Here is a 17026-nt window from a genome sequence, read left to right as displayed (position 1 = left end):
TCATTTGCTCCCAATATTGTTCCCTTTTGCATCTCCAATCCTTATGGTTAGACTCTTGGTTCAAATTGCAAAAGCTGTGCTGCTTTGCAAAGTGGCTTTACTGTGTTTGCTTACAGATGGCTGCAGCGTGCATCACTGTCAGGAGATAAGCTGGTAATAGCCATTTGTGTTTCGGATGGCTTTTGCTTCTGTGATGGCCATAGTTTTTCCTATTATTTGTACTCATGAAACAGGTTGCCCTGTTCTTAACCTCTCATTCCAACACCAAAGGATATGTTAAGGCTGTGGCTGTGTGTTGTCATTACAGTGCAGGTTTTGGCTTGTCTCTTGCTTTTGTACTCTCATTGTCTTCCAGCTGAATCACTGCTGTTATCTGGTATCACACCCTATTTTTAAGCTGCAATGCTTTTCTGTTTCTGGGGCTGCTGGAATACTCATGCTTCATAGGATTGGATTTTAGACTTGCTCGTTCTGTGTCCTGTTTCAATTATCTTAAGTTTCGGATTTTTTTTCTGTGTGAGTTTGATTGTTTATCAAATTGTTTGATTGTTCATCCTCATTGGATACTTAGAATCATGAGTCAGATAGCAAAACTATGGGGTTTTATAGATCAGTAGTAGAGCTATAATAATAGAAGCTAGGGTTCAAAGGGTATTGCTGGGTCTTTTGATTCCTCTTCCAACTCACAAATGATCAACTACAGTTTAAGTGCTCTTGGCTGTTTGTTTATTTACAGAAGCTTTAGAATATCTGTAACTGAAGCTTAGAAGAGCAGGTTGGACAATTATTAAGGGCTCAGACACCATAAGAGTGGGTATTCTATTGCCTTTAAATTTTAGAAGTAAGATTCATACTTTGGTGCTTTGTCTCACTCTAAATGTTAAAGAAATGAAAGTAAATTACCAGGAAGTGTCTTGTCAGTAGACAAGTAGTAAGAGGTGAAATGTTGGAAGGAAATGATTAGACTCTGAATCAGTGATCAGAATCAGTATTGACAAGATCGCATATGTTTGAAGCCTTGATCTCACATAGTAGGTTTCGATGTAGCATGGAAAAAGTTGAAGCTCAAAGAATTGTACATCTTTCTCAGGAAATTGTCCATAAGTTGCATTTAAGAAATGTTTCTTATTTGAGATGGCACTTCTCAGCCTGTACACATGTTCCTCTAAAATTTTTAACTATGTCCTAAAGGACTTCTGCACATCTGGAGCTTTTAAGTGTCCTCCAGTTATGCATATGCCTCCCACACCTTCCTCCAAGCAGCCCCCCACCATCTAGGATTAGGATACAATATGACTCCTCTCCTTGCACGATGTGTGCTGTGATACAGTGCTTTGGCTGGATAATGTGTCTGAGCTAACCCTTAATGACTGAGTCCTGCTGCTGGAAGCTGAGGTGCCAGTTGCATGGCAAGGCTTTCTGTGGGGCATGATGAATCTCGATGAAACACAGTGATTGTCAAGGAGGAAGCACATGTGCCAGAGGTAGCAGGAGGGGCCTTAGGCAACTCCTGTGCCTTCACACGTTTGCCTCAGAGAGGAGTTATTGTGGGAGCAGGTAATGAAATGCAATAGAGTTGAGATGACGACAACAGTTGTTCAGTCCAGAAAAGCTTACGAACTTAACTTGACCTTTCAGATGTTTCTCGGGAGCGTCTACTCATCAAAGGTCTCCACACAGTTATGTGTTGATAAATTTGGAATGTGATTTATTCTTTTCTTCTCTACCTTGGTTCTCTATCTGTTGCTATTGGACTAATCTGCTTCTGCAGATCATTAACAACTGTACTCTGAACTTTCATTTGTTCTGTCTCCTTTCTGCTCCTCCTCTGCCACCTGGCTTTCTCTGCAAGGTACCAACAAGTTCTGCTGCAAAGCAAGGCAACTGAGTGCAGATTACCTTCTCTGACCCAGGTGTAGAAATTCTTCCATGCTGAGATGTTTTTTCAGACACAGCTTGCTCGACAATTATTCAGATGAGTCATAATACATGGGTCTAATTTAATCTGTGGGGTGGTTTTGAATTTGTCAGCACCGTTGGCTCACTCATTTGCTTTTTTCTGACGTAGGATTTAATGTTTCATTTTGAGCCTATTTGTAGGGTTTTGTACTTTGACTTTTGTATCTTTTTTTTTCGTCCCCAGAAGTACTTTGCATTTTTCTGAAGAGAGTTAACGCAAGCCTCAGGATTTTCTGTTCCACATCTCCTAAAGTGAATGCAGATGCAGAAATATGTAGTGTCTCTGTGCTGACTTTATCTGTCATATCTTTGTCCTGGTAGCTTAGAACCCGTTCAACCAGCTGGCTTCTGATGTATTGAATAACCTACATGGGTCTTTTTGTTGTTGTTTTCTGCTCCTGAAATCCCTAGCTATCACAATAAATTTTCAATTCACCTGTAGTTTTTCTTTTTTTCAGAACCCCAACTTATCCTAAATTTTCTTTAATCTGACCTGCATGACTCTATGTTCCTTGGTTTGTAAGGAGTAACTTACTGTCTTTTGGTATTCTGAAGGGAGCTGATCCTGTTTAGCAATTAATGATCAGCCGATGGCTCAGGTCCATCCAGCAAGATGAAGGAGAGAATCAGAAGAGCAAATGCAAGAAAAACTCTTGGGTTAAGATGAAGACAGTTTAAATGAAGGACAGTGTGTATGTGTGTGGACATAAAGTGACTCAAAGGCAGTGACTTGCCACCTTCCACAGGAAGTGGGATGCCCAGTCAGTTTCTAAGCAACAATTTCTTTGGAAAATATGACCCCCCGAGTTTTTTTCCAAACTTGATGTTATGTGTGGAGGTATCCCTTTAACCAGTTTGGGTCAACTGTCCTGTCAGTGACTCCTCACAATCTTCTGCCTACCTTTTCGCCTGCTTGCTTGGCAGGGAGTGGAAAAGCAGAGTGGGAAACAAAAGGTCTTGTTGCTGTGCAAGCACTGTTCAGCAATAGCTGAAATATTGGTGTGTTATCAATAGTATTTTGATCACAAATCCAAAACACAGTACCATATGGGGTGCTGTGAAGAAAATTCATCCCAATCACACCAAGTATATTCTTCTGTGGTAGTAGTCTCTGCAGTCAGTTGAACAGTTTTAATTGCCTCCTGTTTTATTTTATAACCTACTAACTGCTGCTTTGAAGTTCTTTTTAAAATTGTATCATGTAGCAACATGTTAGTAATTCTTCCAAGTATTGAAGTAGAATCATAATTACGTGTGTATGATAGATTAATTATCTTAATTATGGCTTCCTTGGGTATTATAGTTGCTTCAAATGTGGATGTATTAGATAAGAACTTGACAATCCAAAGAACAGCCAAAAAATTACTTTGCTTTAGGAACAAAAATATCTTTGCTGTGGGAACAAAAATGTTTGGTGGTTTGAGGTTTTTTCTCCTTCAACATCATTCTGACAATGCTAGATTGCTTAAATTTTAAAGCTTCTATATTTTTTTTTAAAAACTAAACTTAAACTAGCTTTTTTCAAGCTGTTCTAAAGGGTGAAATAATTTTTAAGAATTCAATTTCTGAGTAACTTCAAATTAATCAATTCCATTTATTCTGCATGTCATGGCTATACTTTTGAGAAGTGGTGACAGGATATTTTATTCAACCTCACTTAACATCTAGTCTTAGGTCTGACAAGGTGGCTGTGACACTGAGGAAGCCAAGAACCTTCAGATTTCATTCCTTATCGTTGTTGTCTCCCCATCTTGGAAGGCTGTATGACAGAGGCTGTCCCTCTTTGGAAAAGACTTTCCTAGATTTTGTGGACCCCTTGGGTCTTAGCTGCCCTTTTGCTGTGGGAAAGTGTGTGGACTCTATTTTGTGGCATGGCCACCTTGCAGTGCATATGGGATTGTTTGTGAGTGGAACAGGTTTCAATTCCTGTGTTATGAAGCAGATCGCATCACATTAGATTGGTGTGTTGTGATGGCTTTCCCATCTGCTATTGCATGGGAGAGTAGGATGTGGCTTTCTTCCGAATGAGAAACTATTAGCAGATTAACAGTTTAGTTTTTGTTGTTTTCTACCATCAGAGGCTTTAGCCATTAAGCAATAGCTCCATGCCTGTCCTAGCTCCTGCTGTGTGCCCGTCTGGATTGCCAGCACTGCTCACAGAGCCAAAGTCAGTTTTTTTGCAACTTTCTCAAGATACCTCTGTTGCAGCAAGGCCAAGCAACTTGGGTTTGTATGGATCTTGGTCTCACTGGCTTTTGGTTAGTGTTGTTGACTGTGTCATTGATCACCTCACCCTTAAGAATTCCCTTGTTATCTGAGTTCAAATACCAGCCTTTCATCAGTACAGGTGTAAACGTCATCTCCCTTTCGTATGGTGGCATGGAACTATTGCAGATAAATAGAGAGGAAATGTGGTGGAAGAAGACTTTTTTCTCCATAAGAAACCAGGCTTTGATATTTTTCTCTGGGTCTGATACCAGTCTGATAAAGATCCAAAATCAGATCTGCTATTTTATTTGTAGTTCAAAAGAGAAATGGAAATACTAGAAGTGAATATAGTCTGATGATCAGGTTGTTTGCTGTGGAAGATACCATAAGGATGTGCTTATTGCATATTCTTTCTCTTTTGCTCCACAGCTTTGTAATGTAGTCCTCTAAGTGCAAGCTGGGCCAGAATGATTGTACCTCGCAGTGATCCCGGTTGAATTAATGGAGTAGGTTGTGTCTTACAGGCCAATGTCAATTGGGCAGAAGGTTATGTCCTTGGGAGATCCTTGTTTATATGACCCATTTTGATGTGTGCTAAGTGAGGACTTCTGCAGCATTGCCACAGCTGAAGACAAATTCCCTCCAATTACATACAAGTAACAGTGATGTCAGCTAGAACTTCCCTGTTATTTGAAGTTGGATAGTCAACTGCTTTATACTTTTCATAAATATTACACAGCTGTTTGTCACATTCATATCTTGCAGCAAGGTAGTAATTGGATAATGTAGGAAAATCCATTATCCAATAACCAGCTGTAAATTTATTGCTTTTAAATTCACTAAATGCCTGTAGCATTTGCATTGTTTGATAATTTTACAAGTGCTGGAACTTAAACCTGGCCCTACAGCAGGTGGTTAAGTCATGTCTCCTTTCTAGTGTGATCTCTGCCTGTGTGTCATGCTGTCTTAAGGAGTGAAAATTAGACACAGGTACTTCCTTTTTTTTTTTTTTTTTTTTTTTTTTTTTGAGAAAGGCTGAGGCATGTTCTGGCTATAGGTGCTTAGAAAGGTTGGCAGAGATATCAGAAGACAGAGTGATTAAAACTATCATATTCCATGGTCGCCTGCTGTTTTGAAGGCATGTTTGGTTGCTTCTCACCTTGCTAGAGAAACCGCTGAGATTTTCAGGCCTTGGGTTTGTCAGTTCCTTCCCTCTTGATGCTTACCAAAAATTTTGATGCCTGTACAACCTCTGTTCTTGTGTTTGTCATGTATTGATGGTCTCTGATTTGCTAGCTACCTTTTGTGTGGGGAAGTAGCATCTTGAGAACCAGCTCAAGTTTTAATGTTGTAACTGCTGTCACACGTCTTCAGGATGGGGAGCTTCTGTTCTCCCCTTCCTCATGCTCCACTTTGTAGGAGTTATTTTTGAATGTTTGGTTGAACTTACCTGACCTCAGCAAATGCTAATAAAAGAATGAAAAAATTCTGTTCTGCTGAACACAGAAGATAAACTACTTCTAAAGAAGGACTCCAGAGTACAGACCTCACTAGGCTGGTGTGAAGAATTTCCTTAACTTTTTTGTTTTGAATGCATCTTCTGTCAGTACTCCTTTAACAGTACAGTAGTCTGTTGGTCCTAAGGACTTTCTACCCAACACAACAAAAGAGGATTTATCAGCCAGTTTGTCTTGACCAAACTGTTCATTGAATCTTTCCATGATTCTTTGTTATGTTGGCATTTTAGAACCAGAGTTTGCTATTTTTCCATCTGCCTTTGGAGATATCACCAGCTATTTGAAGGGTATCTTAATAGACTCCCTTCCTCTGCTCTCTGTTGTCTCTTTTTTCCCCTTGTTTCTAAAGCCCTTTTTGTCACAAGAGGATAAACATGGCCCAGGCTTCCAGTATGGTGACCTGAAAGAGCCTTCATATTTCTTATAGATGTTTAATCTATTTAGTTGTCAAGACCTGATGGTAGTCACTAAGAATAGGTCCAACACGCCCACACTGCTGTCGCTCTGAGGACCGGATGTGTGGCAGACATCCTGCAGGTAGCATTAAATTGGATGAACTGCATTCTGGAAGAAGTCTGACCAGCTAAACTCAGTATGGCAGTGATATGTAGACAGGCAGTGATACTGGGGCATGTTAGTGGAGCAATTAGATATGTCTAAACATAACAGCTTTAAAAGCCTTATTTTATTGGTAAGATGTATCTGAATTGCCTAGCTGTCTGCAGTATAAAACTCTGCACTCCAAACAGGTGATCTCCCTGTTCCAGGTGTTCAGTACTAATACACAGGAGAGAGAGACTGGAAAGAAACTGGCAGCCAGAGCTACTTCCAGTCAGAGAGCAATTCAGCTGTCAGGGCTATATGATATAACAATAAGTGCTGGTGTTTTCTCAGCCAGAGCCAAGTGGCTACTTGTTCATGGTGGATTTTCATTGTTTGGCTTCTCTTTCTTGAAAGAGAATGAAGAACTGAAGAGAAATAACCACCTTTTTTATTAAATATGTATAGGTATAATGTGTATCGTGTCTCAGTAACATGCCATTGCAAGCAGCAAACTGATTCTGGTTTTCCTTTCCATATAGGAGTTGGTTCAAGTTTTAGGTGGTCAGAATCTAGGTCCTAGTGATGCATCTTTCATATTTTGATACACCATTTCACTATCAGCAGACTTTTTCTTAACCCCTGCCTTAGATGTTTGTTCAGGCAGTAGGTGCTAGTCCTCTCCATTCCAAAAGTGCAACTGAATGTAGCTCATAATCAAGCTATCATTTTAAAACATGCAGTCTACAGAGGAAAACAGTGCAGTTGAAGTGCAGAAGTGGAGGTGGAGGGAAGGTCAAGGAAGACTTATTTTCAAGATGGAAAGATGGAGACCTTCATCTGAAATACAGAGCAGTTCAGCATATGCTATTCCAGTAATGAATAATGGTTAGAACACAGCAAGCTGCTTTACTTAACAGTTAGGAATGTCTAATGAAGACCTAGTAGCATAAATGATACAAATGAGTCTTCACTCCTCACACAATTAAGTTTCCCATGTTATTGGCAAACATTACACTTGGAGCAGAATAGCATGAGCTTAGATTCCTTCAAACTGATTATATTTAGATTTTTGTCTTGCCTGGGTAGAGTGTGTGGGAGAATTTTGCTTGTTAGGTTTTTATCTTGCATCTTGTGGCTAGTGACAGACTATTTCTTGCTGTTAGAGCAGCAGCTCCACCTATTTCCAACATCAATTAGGAGAGGTTACATACAAATTAAGTAAACTAGTCCTGGGGCTATTTGTGAGAATGACCACAATGATACAGGGCATGAAGGGGAGGCAGAGGGGGAAAAAGGATTAATGGTTAACAGGTTTCTTATGCTCTCTTCTAGTATTTTTTTCTGATGTATTTTCTGTCAGGATAGAGGAAGGAGATAATACTAAACTACAAATAATGCTGTGAAGGTGCCGCACCCCGGTGCTCCAGGAAGGATGGATAGGGACGCCGGAAAAAAGGGGTGGCCTCTGGATTACTTTTGTTCAGCTTGGTACAACTCAGCTGAGTCATGTTGACTGCATGGTTGTTTCCCATGACAGCACAAAGCAACATTATATTGGCTTAACATGTTGTAAATCAGATGGAAGTAAGTTCGACTCACCCTGCAGTTGGCAGCTGACTAGTGAATGCAGTTCAGCAGGTAATTGGTCACTAGTCAATGTGTGGTGACTTGGCTGATAGCAGGCATCTCTCCTCAGCCTCAGCTTCTTGCAGGACCACCTCACAAAACTTACGCCTTGTGATCCTAACTGCCAACATAGTGGGTCCAATATGTGGCTTTGGAAGGCAACCTTGTATCTTCAAACATAGGACTCTCAAAGACGTAGAGCTTGCTGTTTCTTTCAAGAATACTTGGAGCTGTCTGGTTGGATAATAAGAAATGTTTACTTATTGTTGCCTACCAGGTACAAACTTTTGGTCTTAGTGCAAAATTAGGTCCAAATTACTTCAGCAGTCTCCCACAGGTTATTCTCAATGTAAGAGTCCTGGATTATTTACAATATAAATAGCACTTTCTGTCCTGGTCACATCTGGGAATTGACTTTCCTCCATCAGTGCTGAACTTCCAGGGAGAATACTTGAAGTGAGTTATATTGCCAGTGTGATGGAGATTTCCGGCCCTGGAAAGAACAGTGGTAAGAGCAGCGCCCCTTAGGGTTTGATTCAGTTGTCATTGGTTTCTAACACTATCTGAGACACCTTGAGGTATATGAAATGTCCTCCTGGGTCTGGCAGGTAGGACTTGGTCAGACTCTCATCTTTCCTGAGCAGCTGTTGAAGCCTGTGTGTGACAGAGGTGTCAGCACAGGTACAGAGCTGCTAGCTGTTGGCTCCTTTGGTTTTGAAGGAGTCAAAAGAGCCAGTCCAGCAGCACCTGATTGCTAGGCTAAGGGGATGGGAAACTGATGCTTGTGAATGTCAGCTGCTTGTAGTTCATCCACAAGTACGTCAGTGTTTGAAGCACAGCTTATAGTAAGAGAGCTTCTCCCTCCTTCTGCAACTGGGTACGTTAGAAGTTTGCTCTCCCTTTCAAATGTATTCTCACTCATTCTGGTCTTCCTGGTGGTAAAACCAACTTCAGTTACAGATATCTTGGTACAGCATAACAACTTCAAAAAGTTGTGATTTTTTTGTTGAAATCTTCTTTCTTGACAGCCCAGGTTTTGCTGACTTGTGGGAATGTCATGGATGGCTGAACATCTTGAATATATGTTCATTATCTCCAGCATGATTTAGAGTTGCCAAGCACTTTACAAGGGTTTGGCCTGGGAAATTCCAGGAGTATTTGAACTAAAATACTGTTTACAATGAATGAGCACTAGTCTGTGCAAAGTCAACTGCCAAGCTCTTGTGGAGTCACCATCATTGCAAAAGCATTTGTTTTGTGGACTATGTCAGTGTGAGCAAATGAAAAATTTTGCAAACTTACAGACTTCTACATTTTGCATTTTTTCTAACAGCCATGCTGAATGAGCTTTGGGTTAAGCACAGAGGGCATTTGCGTGGCTTCAAGTTGCAACAATATTGGCTGTCTTTACATTGTGGAAGGAAAAAGATTTCCTGTTATTTATTAGCAGCTTAGCTAATATTAGCAACTAAGTTATATAGTCAGGAAAGCTCTTGGCTAGAACTGTGTCTTGCGACACTTGTTCATACAAAGCATTTCTTCTAGCTCTGGGTGCAAGAGCAATTTTTAATGAATATTATGCACTGGCCCTGACAAATCCTTTATGTTCACCATGAGACTCTGAGTGTAAAAATGGAGAGGGCTTCACAGATGTGCTATTGATCAGCTGACCTAGAGGCCACATGCTGGCCTGAGCTCACCTCACAGTGTAATTGCCTTGCTCTGTGTACCATCCTACAGGAAAGCCACCCTTTTAGAAAGGCAGTGAACAGATGAAGGGTAAAAAGTTGCCCTTCGTGAATGTTTTCCTCAGCTGAGCAGCACCATAGTTAGTCTGGCAAAGGTCAGAGCACTTCTTTCTGTGGCTCAGCAATGAAAATAACTAGATGAGCAAAGGCAGTTTATATATGGAGTAGTTTCTTCTTGTCCTGTGGCTTGAAGCTATCAGCTGTGTGGTGAAAGATAGTTTACATTATTAGAAATGATGCAGTAATTTTTGTTTAAACATCATGTATTTATTTCTGTTCCCTTCCAAATGGTTCTTTTCCTCTGCTTCTTTCACTCAAGTCCAGAGAATGTGGGGAAAAATGACTTAGTCAGGATGGAGCTGACTACTTAAGGATGAGCTACCATTCAGGAGTACCAGTGAGATGCTCTCCTCCATCTTGTTGGCTTGTCCCTGTACAGGAACAGAGCAAGAGCTGGCTTATCAAACTTCTCCCCTTGTAGTTGTTGTGTGCTGGAGCATGCTTCCCCGATTCTCTGAACAGATGCTGCCTGTCATCATAGCAGAGATGGTTGGGTGAGAAGGAGGCTTCTCTCACTTAGGTCCAAGAGCCTCATTTCTCCCCCAGTAAGGGAGGTACAGTCTATTTGTAGTCTGCAGACACAGCCTGAAAATCACAGCTGTCACCAGTACTGTTTGATTCCATGTCCCCACCCAAATGCTTTGTGAGCCAAGCTCCCTGCATCACCACTCTCTTTTTTTAGCTTCCCAAACCAAGGCCTGGCCCACCCAGTTTCAGCAGGCAGGAAGGATAAGACATCCTGAGAACCATGCCTGGCTGCAAGGAGATCACATGTGTGATCATGTGAGATCATGACGTGCTAAGCACAAAGATGTTGCTGTGTTTTTATTGCAGCCCTGTTACAGCTAAGCATTCCAGATATATGTTTCCTGCTTTAGTGCAAGTATGTGCACTACTGGCACCAGGGTGGAGGCCATCCTCTTATATCCAAAAGAATGGGGAAAAAAGGAATCCTAAATAATGCTGTGTTCCAGCTAATAAAAATATTGAAGTGAAGACTTTGGTGTTTGCAGTGGAAGATTGCTGGTTGTAGAAAGATTCTCCCACCACTGCATGCACTCTCTTTGGTAGTGGGTGTTACAGAATACTCAAAGCATGGTCTGTACCTTTTGTTTCTTGCAGGTGATTAAGCTCCAGGCTCACTAGAGAAGTCATCTGTGATTGCTGCTAGTCTTTGCTTCTGGGACACTTTGAGAGCAAGAGGGAATTTGGATCAGTCTGCCAGAATAAACCTTCTCTGAGTACTGGAGCTGGAGGAACAGGCAATCGTATACAGCCAGGGCAACACTGTTCTTGATGGGCTTCTCCATGCACCTCTGCACAGCATGGACTGTAGCAATGAAATGCAACAGGTCATGGGTTGTGTCCCTCATGTGTTGTTGTTACTTGTATGGTGTCTTTGCTCCAAATTCCTGAGTCTGGTATCTCTGTAGTGGTACTGTGACATCGGGCTTCAGTGTCGTAGGAAGGTTTCTGAATCCATGAGACTGCAGGATCCACTGAGTTATTATTGAAGAGCTGTTCCTTTTTGCTGTCCAGGAGTTCTAACATTGGTATTTCTTTATTTGTTGCTATAGCCTTTAGTTTTCCTTGCTTCTTTCTGGGTGGATGAGAATACTATAAATTTCTAAATTGTTTTCCCCCTCTGTCTAGCTGAGTTATTTCTTTGTCATTTGTAGCAGCCTCAGCCTACACAGGGAGGTGCTTCAAGGTTTAATTTCCAGTGTTTTTGATTCTTGTCTTACTGATAAGACTCTCACCACTACTTTCCTTTTCCTGATTAAGGAACTAGAGCTGTGCTCAAGATCAGATCTACTTCCATTTCCTTGTTTCTCCTTCTTCATACAGACTAATGACAACCTGGAAATATTTTTGTCCTTTCATGAAGAGGTTATTAATTTCATTGTTCACAATAGGAATAAGTTAATTAAATATCTCTTCTTAATACTAGCTTTGTAAAGCAATTATGTTAAACAGAACACACAAATACCAAATTACTTTGCTCTTTGGAGTCATCTTTCATCCCTTAGAGATGTACGTAAATCCAAAAACAAATTCTAAGGAGAGGGATATTTTTGTTGATCACCCTTTTCTTCTCCCCTTTTTTATTTTCCCTTGAACTAGACTTGCAACTTAGGCTCCAAGTATGTGTTACTGCCTGCATGTGAAGAGTAATCCCTGAAGTAATGGGAAGAAATCTTCAGCTAGTGAGTCTTAGCCCAGCTCCATGCTGGGTAACACACTGAAGATGATTTGAGTCATCCATAGACCTGCACCAGCCTATCAGTTTCTATTATTGCACTAAGTCCTACCCAGGCAATTCATTACAGCAGCAGCTGATTGTTCTTGCTTCTCTGTGTTTCAAAGTCTTCCCAAGGAGCAGTTAAATACTATGGGCTGTGGGCATATCCACATCTCAACAGCATTTGCAGAAGAAAATGAGATCTGTCCTGGCAAACATGATGGGGAGGAGTCACAAAGGTTGCTGAAGCAATTCTTGTGACACATTAGTAGAGCAGGATCTTGTTAATGGATTAGTGTTTAAGACAATTCTTCAGCATTCTGCAAGTCAGGGCAGTTCTGGATAATGTTCATTTCTCAATTAGGGAAGAGATTGACAAGGCAGCAGGAGGCTCCAAGCAGAAAAATTTCTACACAGTAATTTAATAAGGAGGAGAGGTTTTTTAAGGATTATCCTAAGTGAGAGATTGATTAAATGCTGCTTGATTCAGAGCCTTAGGTGAAACTGTACGGTTTGCTCTTCGGGCCACAAAGGAAACAAAACAAAATGGGAAAAAAGTGTAGATTCACAAACATAAAAAATTACTTCAGTATCCACTGGCTTTGGATCTCTCTCTGTCTGTTTGCAATACATGAGTTCAATTAAGTTCATACTACAGCAGTAGAAAAGGACAGCTGAAGATTCAAGTTTGGTTGTGCTATAAGCTCTGCTGTAAGTAATATTCGGCTTGTACACAAGCTGTTCCCCCTGGTTGCTGCTGGGCAGAATCTTGGCTATTCTGTAGCTTGTGCTGATACAGTTTCTAGCAAAGCAACGCATCCTGTTAGTGTTTTGTTAGGGACAAGTCAAAGCAGTGTTCTAGAAGGAGGAAGTTATCAAATGCCTTTTCAAAGGCTGAAACAGCACTTACCTTTGTTTGCTTATGGCTTGCTTACTGTATCCTTTTGCAAGGATAGAGAATGAAGTCATAGGATGTGGGATTATTTAGGTGACACTAAATGTATCAGAGCATTTGTGGATGAAACAGGATGGCGATCTCTTTATGGGAAAACTCCAAGCTCTGCGCAATCCCCAAAGTAAGAAACTTTGGGGCTTAAAATAAAGCTGTGCACCTGCTCTGGAGCCAGTCACGTCTACCCCTTCTTGGATTTCCTCCCTTCTCTGTAACAACCAAACCAGGGTTAAGTGATGTATATGCCTTGCTACCATAGGGTATTCCTGCTCAAACATCACTATTTTTTATTTTTTTTTAAGTCTAGCTTTGTGTTAAATTTCTTCCAGCTTCAGTTCCTGCAGTTTCTGTGCTTGAAAGCTCCTCAGATTCTCATGTTCAGAGGGGCTTGACATCAGCAAGATGATCTGGTTTGGACATATCAGGCAGACCAAGATCCAGACTAGAGCAGATTCCCAAACTGGATTGAAGGCTTCAAGTTCCAAGCATATTTTGACTTGAATTAAGCAGACTATCAATAAAATAAACTTGGCAGCAAGTCCTCTGGCAGTGGTAATCAATCACGACCCAATGACAGCCTGTGACCAAGTGAAAAAGCAAAATGTTGATGTAGGTCCTTACATGTTGAAATCTTCTCTTGTTTCCTGAAGTTTCATAATGAAAGATATTCCCTCAATAAAATAAGAAAGGAAAGGTTTAGTAGTTATTGTTTGTGTGGGTCTGATAAATGATATTCCCTTTTGTGAAAGTACACTCACACTAAGGGGCAGGCCAAGTTGTAAAGTGTGTTGGGTGTATACTCTTATTTTTTTCCTCACACAGTAGATTGAATATGCCTTTCCTGAATACTTTAAAATTATTACTTTAAGATATAATTTTGTTTAATATTTAAAATATTGTTAATGTGCTACTATGCAACCATGAGAAAAAGCATTAGCTATGGAATTTGGACTTGCATTTGTAATGGGTAGCAAGAGAGCTGTGTTGCAATTTTTTTTTTTGTCATTAATTATACAGGTCTTACCTTTTCCATTCCAATTTTCCCATCCCATAGGAAGCCTTTCTTTCTTCCTCAAATGTGGCTGTAGACCACAACTGTTACACAGTTCCAGCATCCTGCACTGAGGACTGAACCCTTTAAACTTGTGGCTATAAAGCTGTGTGAGCCTCAAGAGTTGTAATTATGTTAACTTTTTCTTGAAGGAAAAGGAATTTGTCAGGCAGAAGCCTCTGTAAATGCAAATATTCTTTCAGGAGTATTCTATTCTAATGTTAATTTAGAATTCTTATCAATAAGGGGGGGGGTTATTTCCTTGACAGATGTCTTGGTAACTGGACAGCTTTGAAGGGGAAAAGATGAAAAATATGCTTGGCTAATCAATCACTGATATATTTATGTCATCTCAGTGCCCCCATGGGAAAGAAAAAGTAACTTTCTGCCTTGACTTCAGGTAAGTGCCTGTCATATACGATAGCTCACCTGCCAAACTTTGGGAGTATCTAAGAAAATGACAGTGTATGTCTGAAATTAATTCTAAAAAAGAGTGGCAAATTTTGGTCATGTGAAAGACATGAGATGCTCTCTCAGATCAGAAACTGTGTCCAGCTAAACTGGGGGGCCACAGCCCCTTTCTGATGTGTCATCAGGTGCAGACCATACAGAGAGGGCAACCTGTAGCCAGGAATGCCTGTTGCTGCAGAGCACAAGCCTGTCTGTACCTGGAGCCTACTGCACTATCAGGTGCTGAGAACATAATGCCTATAGCTTCTTGGCAGTCAGGCTAAATGATCCTTGAAGGACCCTTCCAATTGAACTATTCTGATGGGAAGTGTGCCATGGTTCCTTAGCTGTCTAAAAGAAAAGACAGCAATATGTCCTTCCTGTGGCTGCTGGTCCAGTCAGGTGGGTCAGACCACATTTTGCTCAGAACACAGATGGGGAAAACATTGATTCCAAGGTATCAGTTGTTCTGTCAAAGGATTAATAGTACTTTGTTATTGTTATTAAGGAATGCCTGGCAACTAAATGAACCAGATCCTTTTGGAGTAATCAGTGGAGGGCACCTAGAGAATATGAAACAGACCAGTCAGATTATGGTCCTTCCTGAGAGTGTTTTTTAAACTTCCAGTAATTGGAGTCAGGAAATTCTTGGATCACAAAGCTGAATCATCATGTTTAAGAGCTCTATATGGCATTTTCTTCCAGAAAACTGGTTATCTCATTTGAATGTGCAAAATATTTCACATTTTATATACCTTTCAGCAAAGAGTCACATACCTAAGCTCTTTATTATATATCGGTACTTTCTGGTGCTTCTTTTAAGTTGGCCAAAAACTTCTTCATGTTTGAAGTCCCCTAGTTATTGTATGAGGTAGAACAGTGAACAAAGGTTTCCTGTTCACTCTTATTACTCCACACAATACTCTCTAGACCCTAATCCCTTTCTATACCTTTGTCAGGTTTCACAATCCTGTTTATTTGGGCATCCCATGCATAGAAGCTGCTTTGTTCTTTGGTGAGCTGTACTGCTTCTTTCAGGACCTTTTAGTATTCCCCTGTATAAGCTTTGAGATGGGCAAATGGACCAGAATTTAATGCAATATTCAGGATGCAGGCATAATGTGGATTAATACTGGCATATAACCTTATTTCCTTTTACATTTCTGTTCTCTTTACAAGTAGTTGTTTGGTGGGGTTTTTTTTGTTTGGTGGGATTTTTTGTTGTTGTTGTTGTTGTTGTTGTTTGTTTTTGTTTTTGTTTTTTAACTGCTCCTGAGTTGATATTCTCATAGGAGACTGCCTCAGTCTTTTTCTGAAAGGAATAATAACTCAACTTCTGACCTAGGGAGTAGGGTTAGGACTGGCCTTTTTTAAAGTGTGGCACTTTAGACTTTTTAATTCCAAAGTGCATCTCTTTTATTACATAGTATCTCAATATTATAAGATGTTTCTGCAGCATGCTGTGGTGTTTCTCTGTACTGTGATAACTAGACTGTTATTGTATGATTATCGTCCCAGTATTTCTTTTTTCCAGACGGTTTATTAATATAGCAGAGATTCCTATGAGATAGTGAGCTGGCTTCAGAAAAAAGCATTATCATTGATTTATTTTCTTTAGTTGTTGCAAATAGGTTTGTTGCTTTTGAGATACCATTATGTTTAGCTTTAGTCTTCCTCAAGGCTTTGTTGTTGTTGTTGTTGCTGTTTTTTCATTTGCCAGGCAGGATGCATTTGCTCTGAGACTGACATGTCTTGAAATAGTCTCTCTGTCTCCAGAGAACATGCATTTTAAGGTTTCTCTTTTAGTTTTTTTTTTTTTTTTTAATTTTATATGACTTCTGTCTTTGAAACTCAGCATGTCAGTAGTTGATCTGCTTTTTAGTGTCTGTAGAAATGCTGAAACAGTTCAGACAGAAAGACGAAAAACTGGTTGTTTATACTGGTCAGGACTGAATCAAGAGTTGCTTTCAATTTTGTGGATTTCCTAGCTACCTGTTCCTTAAAAAGTAATTTAGAGCATCCAGAAATCCAATATTATCTGTGTGATCAATGTAAAATGTTTTATATTTTACTTCAGAGTAATTAAAATAATTGGAACTATAGTCCCTGGGATTTCCACATTCCATTGCATTCCTGCCACCATGTTTCCTTTATACATGCAGTGTCCAAAGTCCTTTTTTAGGGTAAGCATTCTGGGTCTGCTATCAATGTCTTATAGAACTCTGTGGAACATGGAAATTGTTGTTTTGTCTTTCTGTCAGGGTATCCTGTTCCTATCAGGAACTTTTAAAAACTTTTTTTTTTACTATGTTACTTTTGTGTGACTTCTATTGCATTCTTTACTTGAGGTTGCAGTGTCTACCACAAGATTTACAACAGGATACACTGTTTCCTGTGTGCACCAGTCGGATTTCTACTTGTCAGTTTGAAGCTTCTGTATAGCCTTCCTGATGTGAAGTGCAGATCCTGTTTCCCTCTCACTTTAAGGAGAAATTTGTTCATTCTTTTCTGGGTTTAATCCACTCAGGAAGCTTCCCAGTCCCTGGTGAACCTGATCCTCACTTCCTTACTCCATTGCTATGGCCAATATTGAAACTTTGCCTCCTCACTAGCTGGATTCTGGGGAGGGGGGGTGGGAGGGGGGAGGGTGTCTTGATCTTTGGCATTTGA

Source organism: Sylvia atricapilla, chromosome 4 (assembly GCF_009819655.1).
Source record: "Sylvia atricapilla isolate bSylAtr1 chromosome 4, bSylAtr1.pri, whole genome shotgun sequence".
Taxonomy (NCBI): Eukaryota; Metazoa; Chordata; class Aves; order Passeriformes; family Sylviidae; genus Sylvia; species Sylvia atricapilla.
The sequence above is the reverse complement of the archived record's forward strand: the minus strand, read 5'-3'. Positions refer to the sequence as shown.